The following is a 15610-nucleotide window of genomic DNA, read 5'->3' as shown; positions in this document are numbered from 1 at the left end:
TGGGCACACCTCGGTAGCTCAGTCAATATGGACTAAAAATTAAAAACATAAACTGCAAACCTTTACCCTGTCCTTGGATTTGGAAGGCCCTGTAGACCATTCTGAGCCACAGAGCACACGTGGGCGCTGGGGACAAGACCAGCTCTAGAGGGGAGGGATGACCTCTGCAGATTCTCTGTCAGAGGGCTATGTGAGAAAGAGATAAAACAGGCCTATAGTCCTGCCACGTGCTCTGCAGACTGCAAAGGAAAACCGGGCTATCCAGCAAGGTTGACCGAGAAAACAGCAGCACTGTTACAGAAATTCAGAAATCATTTAAAAGACAGAAAACGTTACTTTCTCAAATATCGTGAGCAAATGCTGCAAAGCATGACTTCACCTACCCCCAATTTTATATCTTCCTCTGATATTTTATCATCATACTTTTGTGGCTTCCTCTGAAGTGTTTTGATAAGATATTTTTTTTTTCCAGGTATCTTTCATATGCATCAGCTTATTGGCATCAACGAGTTAGATAATACATTTAGCTACAATACAGAACTACATTAAACATAATATGTACGGTATAAAGGTCACTGGAACCAAGTTGACATTTTATTGTATTTCAGCATAAAAATACAGGGCAACTTTTGTGGACATTATTATTAATTTGAATTCTGTACATGCAAAGGCATCCAAATATACTGTCTTAAAAGAATAAATACTCAGTCAATGCACAATAATTTTTGGATCAAAGCTCATTACCTCCATGCTGTCCATGAACTGGGTGGGCCACTCTGACCCTTAAGTTTTTCCAAGAGGTGAAATGGTTCAGTGGCCCAGGCTTGGGAGGTTCAGCTGAGTTCAGATCCTGGTCTTCTTCTCCCCAGCTGTATGGCTTCAAGCAAGTCACTTAGTTTTGACGGCTCAGTTTCCTCATCTGTAAAATGGAGATGGAAAGCATCGTACCTAACTTATAGAGTGGTTTTGAGAAGTTAATATACATCAAACACTTTGAACAGTGTCTGGCACTTAATAAGTTGTAACTAGCTGTTCTTATTCAAATGGATTTTCTCCCCTGAAAAAAATGCATTCAAGATATTTTGAGGGAGCCTGTGTCCCATGTACCAGACATGGTTTCTCCCATTTGGCAATGTCACTGAAATGATATGTGAGGACCAGGCATTGTGCCAAGGTAAGGCAGACATCCACTACCCATGCAAGTGTCCATGGGTTTTCTGCCATTTCTAGCTATGGGATTCATTTATCACAGCTTTGGGGAAATACTTTACCTATTTTATTCCTCTTGTCTGTAAAATGGACACAAAATACTTGCCTATTTAGAGTTCAGTGCAAAATACTTGCTGAATAATTAGCTTACACAGTGTCTAGTATGAAAGAATATTGGGGCCGGTCATGGTGCCTCACACTTGTAATCCCAGCACTTTGGGAGGCCGAGGCAGGCAGATCACCTGAGACCAGGAGTTCCAGACCAGCCTGGCCAACATGGTGAAACCCCGTCTCTACAAAAATACAAAAATTAGCTGGGCATGATGGTGGGTGCCTGTAATCCCAGTTACTCGGGAGGCTGAGGCGGGAGAATCGCTCGAACCCAGGAGGTGGAGGTTGCAGTGAGCTGGGATTGCACCGTTGCACTCCAGCCTGGGCGACAGAGGAGACTCTATCTCAAAAAAAAAGAAAAAAAAAAGAAAAAGAAAAAGAAAAAAAGAAAGGATATTGGAGGTTGGAGGTGAAAAGTAACCTTTGTTACCATCTGCGCTGGAGTTTGGCACACTTCACGAGGGGCTTGCAACAATCTGTTGAAGCGCTATTATTGCATCTGTACTTGGGCATTGACAGGTTGGTCTTACCCACTGGATCCCAGTCATGCTGTAAACGGGGCTTGCTTTGGAGTCTGTCAGACCCGGCTTAGACCCAGGCTCTGACAAAGTGGCTGAGTTATGCAGCTATTTGGTGGCATCTAACACCCTATCCTAAAGGTCTGCTGTGAACAGGAAGGAGGCGTCAAATTTGCAGTGCCTGATGAGGTGAGGCCAGGACCCAGGAACTTCTATTCCCTCCCATGCTCAGAAACAGTAAGTGTTCTTCTATCTGCAAAGCTAGATGCTTAGCACATCCTGGGTACTTTACTCATGATTGCTAAACTTGAATTTGTGAGAAGTCATTTCAAAAGTCAGATCTAGGACCAAAAACACAATATCTGTCAACATGAACTATAGATCACAGTTTTCCTCCAGCCCAGGAGTCTCCTTTCAGTAATCGCTTCTTCTCCAAATGTCTTCATTCCCTAAATAAAACAAAGAGGTAAGAGATTTGTTCATTTCAATTCCCACAACATAGCTTACAGTCAAGGACCGGAAGAGTTTTCCAATTTTAGGTATGTTATTTCTCTGTTCTCTGAAATGGGTACGATACTAAAGAACTTGCTAGGATTTAGTGGAAAGTACTTTCTCAACATTTGGACTGTGCATTTTATTGGAATCACGTCTCTCACATTCAAATTTGTTAAAGTTAACGTCAGAGAGTAAATGACTAGAGAGTCAGGACGCATGTCCACAAAGAGGTACTCTTATGGGCTCTGGGGGGAAATAGTCATTATAACAACATCCAAGGGCAGACAGGAACATTTATAGTCATGGATTAATTATCCTTTTCATGTCTCAAGTTTACATCACTGTGAAAATTCTTCCTCTAAGGTTAGGTGGCAGCTAATGTGAATCCTAACTCAGGTGCTGGATATATTTATTACGGTGGTCTTTCTTTACTGTTTCTACACAAAGTCGAGTGGACATGGACATCCAGAATACTACACATTCTGAAGCAATAAAATCTAATATGCTGTAATATTATTTCCTGCTTCTGTTTAAGATAGATACTTAAACGCTAAGTTACATTTTATTTAATCTTTAATTTTTTTAAATAATGATTTATCTCTACCGCATTCTCACCCCCCTCACACTTTTTGAGTCCACCTCGCTGGATTTTGTGAAAATAGATCCTTCACACACAACAGAGAAGGAACTTTCTGGAAGGCTGTGCTCTGGAACTGCCGTCTTCTCTCTCAAGTCAAGTACATTTCTGTCTTTCTTAAAGCTACAAAACTACAACAATGTTTATATTCATATGAAGTATTTCAGCAATTCATAGCCAATTTATCAATGACCACGCAGCTGCAGGCACTGCAGTTTAAAAAAATATACCAGCTCACTTAGTGTTTACATAGGCTCTGAAAGCCCCACATCCTAGCAGGGGGACGGGAGCCACCGGAGTCATTAGAAAGGTACGCTGGAGCGCCTGCCTGTGATGGTGGAGGGATGTTTGCCTTATAGCCCAACACATCATTAAGGACACAATTGTTATTTAATGTGGCACAATCATCTTTCTACTCTTCATGAAATCCACTTAAGTAATTACCTTCTTAGCTCATTGGCTCCGTGAGCTGCCTGGTTAGAAAGGGTTATATCTAAGGAAATATTAAAAACCGGGCTCACACTGTTGCCCCTTTAAGCTGACTTGTATTTATTAATATATTCTAAATGAAGATCTTTCTTCCTGCCCTGAAAGAGGGAGGAAACTCCAAGGTAAATAAATGCTCTGGAGCATTGGCAGGGTTTAAAGGGAATAAGAGCACATTAGCCAAAGTCTCCTCACTGTCAGCCATTCTTAACAAAGCAGCTGATACCTGCATAATGCCTGGCCTCTTTGTAGTTTCAGTCTGACATCTGTTTTAGCCAATCAATTTTTCATTAAAGTCAAAATGCTGCTTTAAAATTTGCCTTGGCTTTCTCTTTTTAAGACAAGAACAAATTTATGATGAAAATATTCCTTTACAAAACTCGGTGCAATAGCTTACTAAGCTGTGTGGATCTTCATAAGTGCCATAGTTTTGAAGACTCACTTTGAATAGTCTAGATATTAAGATGGAAGGTTTAAAGAACCCACAGAACTTATTTTCAGAGCACATTTAAATGTCTTTTAAGCAGATTTTTTTTATTATGACGTGTCCAAGATGAGCTCGCAGAGATTCAGCATCATTTAAGGAGAGCAGAGCCGAAGTACAGAATTGAAATTACTTGAAAACACACATCTGCATTTTAAACTTTAAGCTCCCTTTCAAAATACACTGTACAATCCATGTTTACTATAAATACTGCGAGGTAAGTCTGAAATACCTTTATCTTATTTGGTGGATCTGCGTTTGAGCCTCTTTGTTTGAACAGAAGTGTCAGCTGTATTTTACTTTATTATATAAAAAAGTTTCAGAATTTAATTAAGGGTCAAGTACCAGCAGTAGATAAATGCAACAGCTAAAGCATATTTCTGATCACTCTGAAGTCTGCAATCATGAAAATTATTATCATTGAGTAAAACTGGTCTCAATGATGGTGACTGGGAGATGGAGTCTGTGTTACTCAGCCATCATTTACATAATAATGGGTTCCAGTTTTCATCAGCACCTTTTGTTTGTACAGTGCTTACTGCTACAGTAAATTGTCAAAATGTCATTCCTCTCCAATCAGCCAGAAAATATCAACAGTAAACAAGGCACAGGAAGAAATTCTCTGATTAGGAGTGTGGCAGAGGAAGAGTAGAGCTGAAGTCCCCGTGATCGCTTGAAACATGTTATTCTGGTGTTCCCAATAATACAGTGGTACAGACTAGGAAAATTACTTCTCTCTCTCGCCACCTCCACCCAGCCCCTTTAATGAAGAAATACCACTCTGCTTCCAAGGTCACCAGGAAACCTCAGGACGATCACTGGGGATTAATTGATTTACATATGTATTTGTCAGTTTTACTCTGTTCCCTCTTACTGGGGATCAGCCTCTCCTTTTTTTTCCGGCAGGGTATTGCAGATCAAATGGGGCCAGATTCTCCTACAGTGTTCTTGTGCCTGCTTGGTTCTCTGACTCCTGGCCAGTGGGGTTTCAGAGAATAAAGGAGCTGTGGAGAAGAATTTGGCCCGTGCCCATGCTGCTATCACATGGGGCAGTGTCAGAGAGGCTCCCGTCAGCTGACTCGCCAATAATCTTCTTGTTTCAGCTGAATTGTTGCCAGAGCAGGAACTCAGGAGCTGGGGAAGAGCCCCAGGCGGCAGCAAAGTCTTCCACTCTTCGCCTTTCTACTTGGCCATCACTTGAACTCAGAGACCAGGGACTAGGAAGGAGGAGAGCCAACTCCACATCCAGCATTTAGGGCACCGAGCCGAGTGCCCAATGACCAGTTCTCTCTCTTTCTGCTTTCCCTGAACCCCAGGCCACTCTTCTACAACATTTTAAAGTCTGAAAGAGACATGAAATCAACAACTCTTCCTGTTCCTCAGTGAAATCTCCCCAGGACTAGGAAAGGATGAGGATGAATTAGTACAGTATATGCCTTATAACCATTATAGTTACAAAGTATATTAAAATTAAAGACTTCACATTGTGTCTGAAATAAAAATGAATATAGTGGCATCCTGCCAAGAGTCCCAGAAACCACTCTTGTGTGGAATTGAAGCATTTGGCTCATATAATACTTAATTTATTTTTATGAAATGACAAGTTATATAAATGTATGTTTAAAACAGAGGGGCACAACGTTTTTTTGGTAAGGTTTTTTTTTTTTCCTTTTTTTTTTTTTTGTATTCTGGCATATATAGCTACATGGTTGGGACTTATTTCTAAACAGAACAAAAAAGAATATGTTTTTCCAAAATGGCGTTTTAAAGGTATATGTTCCCCAGATATTTCAAAATATGATCACGCAGTCAGGTTGCTCATGGCAAGGCTCACAGTACCTTCACTGGAAATGAATAGGAGTTTTAAGATCTATTGAAATGAAGTGTTGACATCAGGAAATATTTTGTACTGCTTTCAGGTTTCTTACCATGCACTTTATTTTGCTTGGCTACTTTTAATTTTTTTCCCCCACTTCTCTTTGAAAATCCGACATTGTCCAAACCCTTTCGGTTAAGAAGCGTGCCTGAATGAAAGCTCCGTGCTGCTGTGGTGGTGCATCAGTAAACAGGGGGCCCGAGGAGCGGGCAGCGCGCGGAGAAATAGGGCTCATCAGCGGTAATTACCCTGACACCTCATGCAGTACAGGGAATTAACTCCTAGGACTTTGGGCCGAATGAAGAAGAAGTTGATGTTTCACGTTGTGAATGCATCAGTGCCTGAACCCATTACCAGTTTAAACGGAGATGGGAATTTACTATACACTTTTTTTTTTTTTTTTTTTGGTTGGGAATGTAGACCGGTGTGCAGAGAATGAGAAAGTAATTCAGGATGCAGAAGGAACCACAATTTGTATTTTTATTAAGGCTTTTGCCTGCTGCTTCTATATCATATCCATGACACATAGATACAAGAGAAGGTCCATGGCAACCATTGTCTTGAAAAGAAGGAGCCCGTTGTCTTAAAGAAGAGGTTAGTGTGTCACCAAAGTAGGTGAAGGTATTCCACGGCAGACCCATAGAAAGGAAAGTGCTCGAAAACACAGAGCAGGAGGGGAAACACAGCTCAAAAGGCAACTAGTTAGCAGCTGCCACTATGACCTTTAACTGCATCCATGGTAACTGGGCTAAAGATGGAGTTCCATTTTATTATTCTCACACCCACAATGTTAAGCCTGTGAATCCCATTGCAATTTAATGGCTGAAATCAGAAGGCAGATCTGTGTTCATTGGACCGGTGCCGATACCCTCTTAGCTAATGAGCGCAATAAACATTTTCATGCCAGGAAACCAGTGCAAGTGGAAATATTATGCCATACAGAAATATATACCCAAACACAAAGAAATGGTCAGTAAAGTCAGTCTTTTATGTATATTTGCATATTCTAGCATTCAAAGCCAATCATCTTTTAAAAGAAGAATAAAAAAAGCTGCTAGACTATTAAAAACTGTGGCATACCACAAAGCTGGTTGTGAATGAGAAATCAGAAGAGTTATGAATTCTAGAGCTAATGACTATTACTGCCTCTTCCATTATTTTCCTTAATGAATCTTATTATTTGTCAATGCGTGCTTCCTTTTATGTGGCTCTAATATACTTCAGGCCTTTTCCCTGACTATAGACTGCACCTCCAGCTGGGGCAAAAACCACCGCAAAAGCAATACCAACTTTTTTGGTAAAGGGAAGAGGTTTTATTATCATCGCTTTGCCTTCACAGCTATTTAGTTCATAGTTCCTTAAGAATTGATGACAACAGTGTCATATTGTTGTTACAGACATTGCAACCTGCAAGAATACATAGATCATGCTTGTTTGTTTTGAAACCCCAGAAAAAAATGATAATGGGAGCTCATGGCCAGTGAATTAGCCTTTGAATGCATGCTGCCTCTCTGAACAACTGCTGGTAACTTTTTTTTTTTAAACCAAAAACATGTAAATTTAAGTTCAGAATGAGATGGCATCTGAAACTGAGCTCCTCAATTTAAGAAATAGCCAGTTTCAGAGGTTGAAGCATGAGTAACACATTGTATACAAAATTTAAACTGTGATTTTTCTGTTTCACTCTCTTAATAATTCTTTTCACAAAACTTTTAACGCATTAAACTTTAGCTATGTAAATGTTCTGCTTGTGTCAAAAGGTTGCCAAGAATTATCCTTGAAACCTATCTTAGATTGCTTCAATAAGGCACAGTATATAAAACTCCATGAGCACCTACAGATAATGTAATCTATGGTATTTTTCCTTCCTTTCTTTCAAATTTTTCCTCAGAAATCTTAAAATACTCCCCAACTTTATTTTTGTTAAATTGTTTTTTGAGCAAAGATGAGGGCTTAAAAACTTTCCTTATCAGGAACAATATATTCTTTTCTTAGGGAACAATGTCAGGTATCCATTGTTGAGAAAAAGCTTTAACTATTTTACTCACAGAAGCTGCTTGTCCTGGAACCTACAAAGGTCAGAGAGAAAATAATTTGGGTGCTTCTTATCTTTTAAAACAATGCCACTTTTTATCATTATCAGAGAGTTTTGGGAAGGCTTTTTTTTTTTTTTTTTAAGCGAGACAAAGGAAGTGAGAACTCAGAGACCTGTTTACTTGACTTATAAAAGGGCAGGCAGTGCCTCCATCAGTTAAATAAAAGATGTTCTATCAATTTAGACAATTATACCAAAGATTAAGAGTGTCATGAAGCTGATGAAATCTCCTAGGTAACATTAAAAAATAATATGCTTTTAGATCACATCATATATTAAATGACAACTGCCAATTTTTTTTAAAAAGAGTACTCAAAATTCTTTCCTGAATGACAATGTGAGGTTAAAATACTTTGTTCTTAACAGTTAACTTCATTGACATGACGCTTCTGCTTCTTGACTAAGGAAATTTGGCTAATAAGAGCTTTTTGTTTATTCCAGTAAAAGTGGACTGCAAGATATAGGATTTTAGGGCCTCCCTGCATCTTTGCTTAATTAAGGCATGCATAGGAAATGTTTTGCTAGCACATTACTTGGTTTAAAATATCTAAATATGGCTTATATTTAAATGGTTACCATCCTCTTGACTTGCCTTTCCCTATTTTATTGGCTCTTGAATGATTGTTTTGCTTATCGTTAGGCTAGGAAAAATTATTGCAAGCTTTAATTGAAGAAGTGACAGTAGTCGCCACAGGAAAGATCAGAAGAAGGACTTACGATGACCTCATTCCAGACCCAGCTCTGTGGAGGACTAATTGCAGGACCAGAGGTGAATGGTTTAACACAGCTGCCCTTCACAGCCCTTTTCCTCAATGTGCACAATAATACCTGCTCCTTCTTGAGGACTGTTACACAGATACCTGCCAGTTATGAGTGATCTGACACATTCTCAACATGGAGCTAGGGAAACCAAGAATCATTCAGCCACCTAATCTAAACAACATATTTGTTATAAAGTTCACATCTGGGTAGAAGATACCAGCACTCTTCTCAGCCTCAGTAAAGGCTCCTCCCCTCTTCTTGGGCCCAAGGCGTGAAGGGAGAGGCCCTGCACTCTTCTGACCACCCAGGTTGAGTTTGGGCCTGGGATCTAGGCTTTGGTGAGGAGCTCTAGGGGACCAGGGTATAAGCGGAGATGCCATCAGCCAGCCGAGACGCTCTCATCTCTAGGGAAGTCTGCCGTCCTCACCTGGCTTTAAATCACACTCCCTTGCCCAAATCTGCCTTCTGGTCCTCTTCTACCTCCACCTGAGCCTTCCAGCTCCTGGCGCAGTTTCACGTTTGACCCTCTGTGCTGCCAGGCAAAGCATCAAGTTCTTCTGTGTTGTTGGTGATAAGGCACAACAAGCCCATTGTCAGTGTCTACTTTTCAACTTCTGTTGAACCCCACAGAGTTCCTTTGCTCATGTAGAAGATGTCAAACCACCATCACTATTATCAGCAGCATCAGCAAGAACAATACTCATTTATTAAGCTCTTACTCTGGGCATATCATAAGGACTATCTCATTTAATCCTTATAGCAAGTCTACGAGAAAACCAATTCTGAGAGATAAAGTAAATTACCAGAGGTTGCAGAGATAGGAAGTTGTTTGGTTGAGCTGTAATTCCCAGAAAGAGCAACAGTGATAATATAAATATAAGGTTTGGTTGCATTTTTTTTTTTTTTTTTTTTTGATACAGATACTAAGGTCTAAGGACACTTAGCTAGCTAGCCATGCTATTTGTGGACTTGGAAGATGGGCTTGCTTAGCTAGCCATGCTATTTGTGGACTTGGATTCTTTTCCAACTGATTTTCTTCTAACGATCCTAGAACCCTTATCAACTTGAGTGCTTAGAGGTATGAGAGAGAGAGGATTGGTTAGTAGACGCCCTCTAAGTTATGTCTATGGACTTGACTCTTGATCCTTTAATACTTACTGCAAAACATTGATAGTGGTTTTTGACTCCAGCATTCCTTGTGTCATTCCCAGTCTGCGAGATGTCTGTGAATGACTTCATGCAGTAACCATGTGCTGTTTTATCTCCATGACCTGGTTTGTAGTGAGAATTCAAAAGTGTATCCATTGGATCAACTGACAAATTTTGGGGGCCTCCTGTGGCAAAATCGTTTTACTAGATGACTTCAACAGAAAAGGGATGTGGAAGAGAAATGATCGCAAGTTTTTCAGTTGAGGTGGGACACACAAATATGTATGTGTTATTCACAAATACATATTACCCCTCACCCTCCCTTCAAAAAGAAACGTTAGGAAAGTAGGATACAAAGATGGTAATGCATCAAAACACATTTTGGGTGCTTAGGAAAAAGGACTTAGAAATAAAGGTATACTTGACTTTCCAAACATGTTCAACATGATTCAAAAACTGCTACAGGGTCCATATTAATATGAAGCTTTGTCCTCCCATCTGCAGCTTCAGTCTGTGTACAAAAGCGTGGACCATATGATGGTCAGAACAAACTGGGATTGCAATCAGGTGTTTCCTTCAGAGCCAGAAACTCTCCAGAGGATTGGTGAGAGGAACAGTTCTGATTCCAGAAGGGTCTTTTGCAATTACTCACTGTATTCTGACTGCAGGGGAGAGAAAGTCATATTGCAGAAGACTTGTGGGAAGAAGGCAGGCAAACAGTAAAAAAGCAATTCTCGAATATATCAGTTCTCAGACCATGGATGATGACAGGAGAAATGAAAGCAACATGTGTCAAATATGGTACAATGGCAATCTCACACTAGAGAAATGGGAAAGCACAAACACTAATTGGAAGAAACAAAGAACAGTTGAGAATTATGAAATTGTTTTACAAGGGATAAGTCAACAGCATGGGTGGAATGGAGAAACACACAAACAGTGGACCCAGGTCTTTAGGTAATATTAATAAACAAGGCAATTTGCTTACTTGTTGGTTTAAAATGGAATTATATGGGAAGAAAATCAAATAATAATTCAAAATAAAAAAACTATTTCATCCTCAAATAAAAACACAAGTCTTCTTGTCAAATAATATACAACCAACCAGTTCTAGTCAATGTAGAAAATGTATTGAGAGTTAGTACCATACATTATTTTATAGTGGATGTAAAGAACATTTTTTCAATGTTCTTTAGATTATCTTGGTTTTCACTTGAGCTAAAATCCTAACCTCTAAGTAAACTGTGAATCTATTGTATATACATATTTACCATAATAAATCAACTATACTAAAAGTGAGTTTTATCCTGACTTGGGAGTCATATTATTACGTAACCTATGGGATGAAATGTGTAATCTCTTAATAAATCCACTCTATCATTTTGCTTTTTCATTACTTTCTTCTTGTTCCTAAAAATATAAGTCAGAAAGAGCACCAGTATGAATGCTATGTAGTATTTTGGGGGGAGAAAGTATTTTTTGGGGAGACATGGTACATTGAAGAATGATTAAGTATTGTTTTATATCATAAATCACTTGATTATTTATTTGATTTATTAAAATACGTTAAAAGTTCTATTATCTTATCAAAAATGACTTCTACCTGTTGTTGATGTTAATCTCTTGCTTGTTTCATTAACACTCTGAGTCTGCTGAGCTGTTCGTGATGGTAGGCATTAGACACATGTGGCTGATTACATTTTAATTCTTTAAACTTAAATATAATAAACAATTTAATAGCATTGGCCATGTCTTAACTGCTCACTAGCTACATGTGGTTACCATGCTAGACAGCATAGATGTAAAACAGTTCCATCATTACACAAAGTTCTATTGGACAAAGCCGCACTACATTCTTAATTTGAAAAGTGGAGAAATTTCACATCTTAATTAATTATGAAACAATTTTTTCCCCTTCATGTGAAAACAGATTTATTGCTGTTAAGTACTACTCCAGCACTGTTGTATTTCTGCAACTATAGGCAGGAACGGGACAGAGCATTATTGATTTTCAACAGTGCTAACTCCTCAGGGTTCTATTTTGCCTTTTGCTTGTATTTTCATTTTGTTGATCTCAAGATTTACTCTCATCTTAAGATATTTTGAGATGGGAGAATTGGAAGTTGAAATGTAGAATTATAAAGTGAAAAATGTTTTGTAAGATAATTTTGTCAGTATGTTTCATACGTCTTGAAACAGATCCTGTTATGTCACTTTCAAAAGAATACTACCTCAAATGTCCTGATTGTATGTCGCCAAATATTCAAATAGTGCTATTAACAATAGCGAAAACAGTTATTTTAGTCTTATTTTCATCTATTAGGAATAAGCTCATAATATATTGCTAAAAAAGAAAATCAGATTACATAGAAAGTATCTACGAAATGATATACCAAACTATACAAATTGCTAGCATTGGCAGTATAGAAGAAAAAAACTATGTAGGGATATATGCATTAGGAAAAAAATGGAAAAATTAATATCAGAAAAGTAATCTTTTTCTCTCTGGTACTTGCTTTCTTTTGTGCTTTCCTTAACAAATTCTTCTTTTATTTTTGTTTTTAATTGACACATAATCATTGTACATATTTATGGGGTGCAGTGTGATGTTTCAATACATGTATATACTGTATAAAAATTCAAATCAGGGTACTTAACATATCCATCACCTCATACATTTATTATTTCTTTGTGATGAATCCTCTCTTTTAGCTATTTTGAAATATACAATACATCATTGTTAACTATCATCACCCTACCCTACTGTGCAATAGAACTGATAGAACACCGGAAGTTATTCTTCCTCTCTAACTGTAACTTTGTACCACTGGCCGATGTCTCCCCATGCCCTCTTCCACCTTATCCTTCCCAGCCTCTGGTAACCATCATCTTACTCTCCACTTCTATGAGAGCAAATTCTTTAGATTCCACTTATGAATGAAATAGTATACTTGGTTTTTTTTATGCCTGGCTTATTTCATTTAACATAACATCCTCCAGGTTCATCCATGTTGCCACAAGTGATGGGATTTCTTTCTTTTTTATGACTGAAATTCTGTGCTATCAAACTTCTGTGTCAAGACTGTGGCCTAATTGTGTTCTCAATATCACAGCTAGCATGCAATGACCACTTATGGTGTTTTAGTGCTTTGTAGGTGTGATCTCGTTTAATCTTGCAGCAATAATTATTTCCATTTTATAGTTGAGGAAGGTGAGATAAACAGAGATTGAGTAATTTTCCCAGGTTCATGTAGGTTGCGTGTGATTAAGCTGAGATTTGAACTGAAACAGCCTGACTGCAGAGCTGCTACTCTGAACTTCAGTGTCGCTGAAGCCACACAAACAAATGTCTATCAGTGATAGAAAAAAAAAAGAAAAAGCTCAAAGAGAAAATTGCTCAATAACAAGGTAAGTCTCCTAGCAGACCGGCAAAGAAACGTAAATGCAAAGTTCTCCGGCTAATTGGGATTCCTATTGGACTTCTCGTCTGAAGTGTGTAAGAATGAACAAAATTTTGCTACTGCAGATAACAGGGCCCAAAGATACTTCAAGCAAATGAGGGGCGGAAAACTGGGATTACTGCTTGAGAAAGGTCTAGAGTGGATCTCCCAGGTTGGTGAAATAAAAGGGGAAAACCTGGTCCCTGCTACTCTCAGGGACTATGGTCACGTGAAGCTGTATGCTCAAAAAGAAGGAAGACATTGGCACCAGTCTAGTATCAAGAACCAGGAGCAGCCATTCCCTGAAAAGAGTATTTCAAATACCATTGCAAGGCAAGAAACTCCTGTGACCACTGTAACACTGGTCCTGGAGTCAAGGTTCCAGGGATGTCACTTAGAATGCCAAAAACAGAAAACAAAACAAAAAAAATGTTCTGCCCTAAGAAAGAGCAGGAAAGGGGTGAACTGCACACAATAAAATCAAATATTTTACAGATGATCTACAAATCAAAATTTCAAACTGTGTTAAAGAATTCTAGGCCAGGCACAATGGTTCATGCCTGTAATCCTAGCATTTTGGGAAGCCAAGGACTGAGGACTGTTTGAGCTCAAGAGTTTGAGATCAGTCTGGGAAACATGGTGAGACCACATCTCCATAAAAAATAAAATTGTAGTCTGGCATGGTGGTGTGCACCTGTAGTCCCAGCTACTTGGGAGGCTGAGGTGGGAGGAGCATTTAAGTCTGGCAGATCAAGATTGCAGTGAGCTGTGATTGCACAATTGCACTCCATCCAGGGTGACAGAGTGAGACCTGTCTCAAGAAAACAACAAACAAACCAGAAAAAAACCAGAATCCTAGTGCTAAGAAAGAGAGCCAAGATACCAACAATCCAAATATAAATTCACTATAGATGAAAATCAAAATAATAGGACAATGCTGGAAAAGATTTCAGTATGTTTATGAATCAAAGTAAAATAAATAAAAGAACAACATGTGTAACAAGAATAATAAATTGCAAAAGACAGAAATTAAACAAAATGTATTTGTGTAAAATAACAAGTTGGAAATCTTGGGGCAAAAAAGTAGTAATTCACAAAAAATACTAAATTGAAATAAATTCTATATTGGACACATTCACAAGGGAATATAAAATTGAGAGATAGTACTGAGGATTTCATTCAGATTACTCCTATCTTTGTATCATCTATCTATTATCTATCTATCTATCTATCTATCATCTATTTCTATGTACCCATACATGTATATATATATACATACATACAGAGATATAGGTAGATAGATATTCTCTCTCTATTTCTATAATTAATTTACTGTGAAGAAAAAATATATATATTTATATAAATGTAAATGTATGAACTTGTAGAAGATAGGTCAAAAGGCTCTAAAGTAGGTCAAACAGTACTTCCAGAAAAAGAAAAAAGAAGAAATGGTGAAGTAATATTAGATAAAATGATGGCTAAAAATTTTTCATCATTGATTAAAGAGATGTGTCCTTAGATTAAAAATGCCCTTAAAAAAACAAAACCAAAAACTTTCAAATAAGGAGAAAATAAATCTTCATTTAGAGATATCACAGTGAAACAGAATCACATAAAAGAGACCACCAGGAAGGAAAGATAGTTTAACTTAAGTTCAACAGGTAGCTTCTTACTGGCAATAAATGATACCAGAAGACGATGGTTGGATTTCTTCAGTACTATCAACCCTAAATTCGATAACCAGCTAATTTATTAACAAATAAAAAGAGAAATATTTTTTAAAATTCAGAAGTGTGAAGATAGGGTTTAATACTTACAGACCTAATTGAAAAAAATTCCTAATGACTTCTCCAAGAAGAAAAATAAAATTGAGAGGAGTTGGATGGAAAAAAAAAATAATAAAACCAATAACGTAATTGGCAAACACACTTTGTGTGTCAGAACACCGTTTAATGTAAAACAGATTGCTGTTCAGTATATAGTTAACGTGAGCTAAGTCTCCTGTCTTTTTCACAAAGGAAATAGAGGCATCAAATAACCATTGATCTTATCAGAAACATTTGTAGTTAATATTCTGAGGTTAATTTAAAAGAGAAATATATAAAGCTTTATCAAATGAATTAGCATTAGAAGTAAAGAAAAAAGGTACAAAGAAAAGAATTGCAGTAAAACTAGTTCCAAATATATTAGAAATTACAATAAATGTTATAAATTAAACACATTTATTACAAGATTGACAGTAGCCGTTGAATTTTTTAATTATCATTATTTTTTGAGACAGAGTCTTGCTCTGTTGCTAAGGCTGGAGTGCAGTGGCCTGATGTTGGCTTACTGCAAACTCTGCCTCT

General features: G+C 37.9%; 1 long non-coding RNA gene across 6 annotated transcripts in view; it reads right to left on the bottom strand.

The window, feature by feature from the left end:
* LOC102126542 (uncharacterized) overlaps positions 1 to 15610 on the bottom strand; it is a 108086-nt gene that overhangs the window by 35595 nt on the left and 56881 nt on the right. For all 6 annotated transcript variants that reach the window (XR_010580312.2, XR_010580313.2, XR_012421992.1 and 3 more), the window contains one exon: positions 745 to 919. This is a non-coding gene — a long non-coding RNA (uncharacterized lncRNA). The remainder of the gene's footprint in view (positions 1 to 744; positions 920 to 15610) is intronic.

Source organism: Macaca fascicularis, chromosome 13, assembly GCF_037993035.2.
Source record: "Macaca fascicularis isolate 582-1 chromosome 13, T2T-MFA8v1.1".
In the NCBI taxonomy this organism is placed as follows: Eukaryota; Metazoa; Chordata; class Mammalia; order Primates; family Cercopithecidae; genus Macaca; species Macaca fascicularis.
Note: the sequence above shows the minus strand (reverse complement) of the source record. Positions and strands in the feature narration are given on the sequence as shown.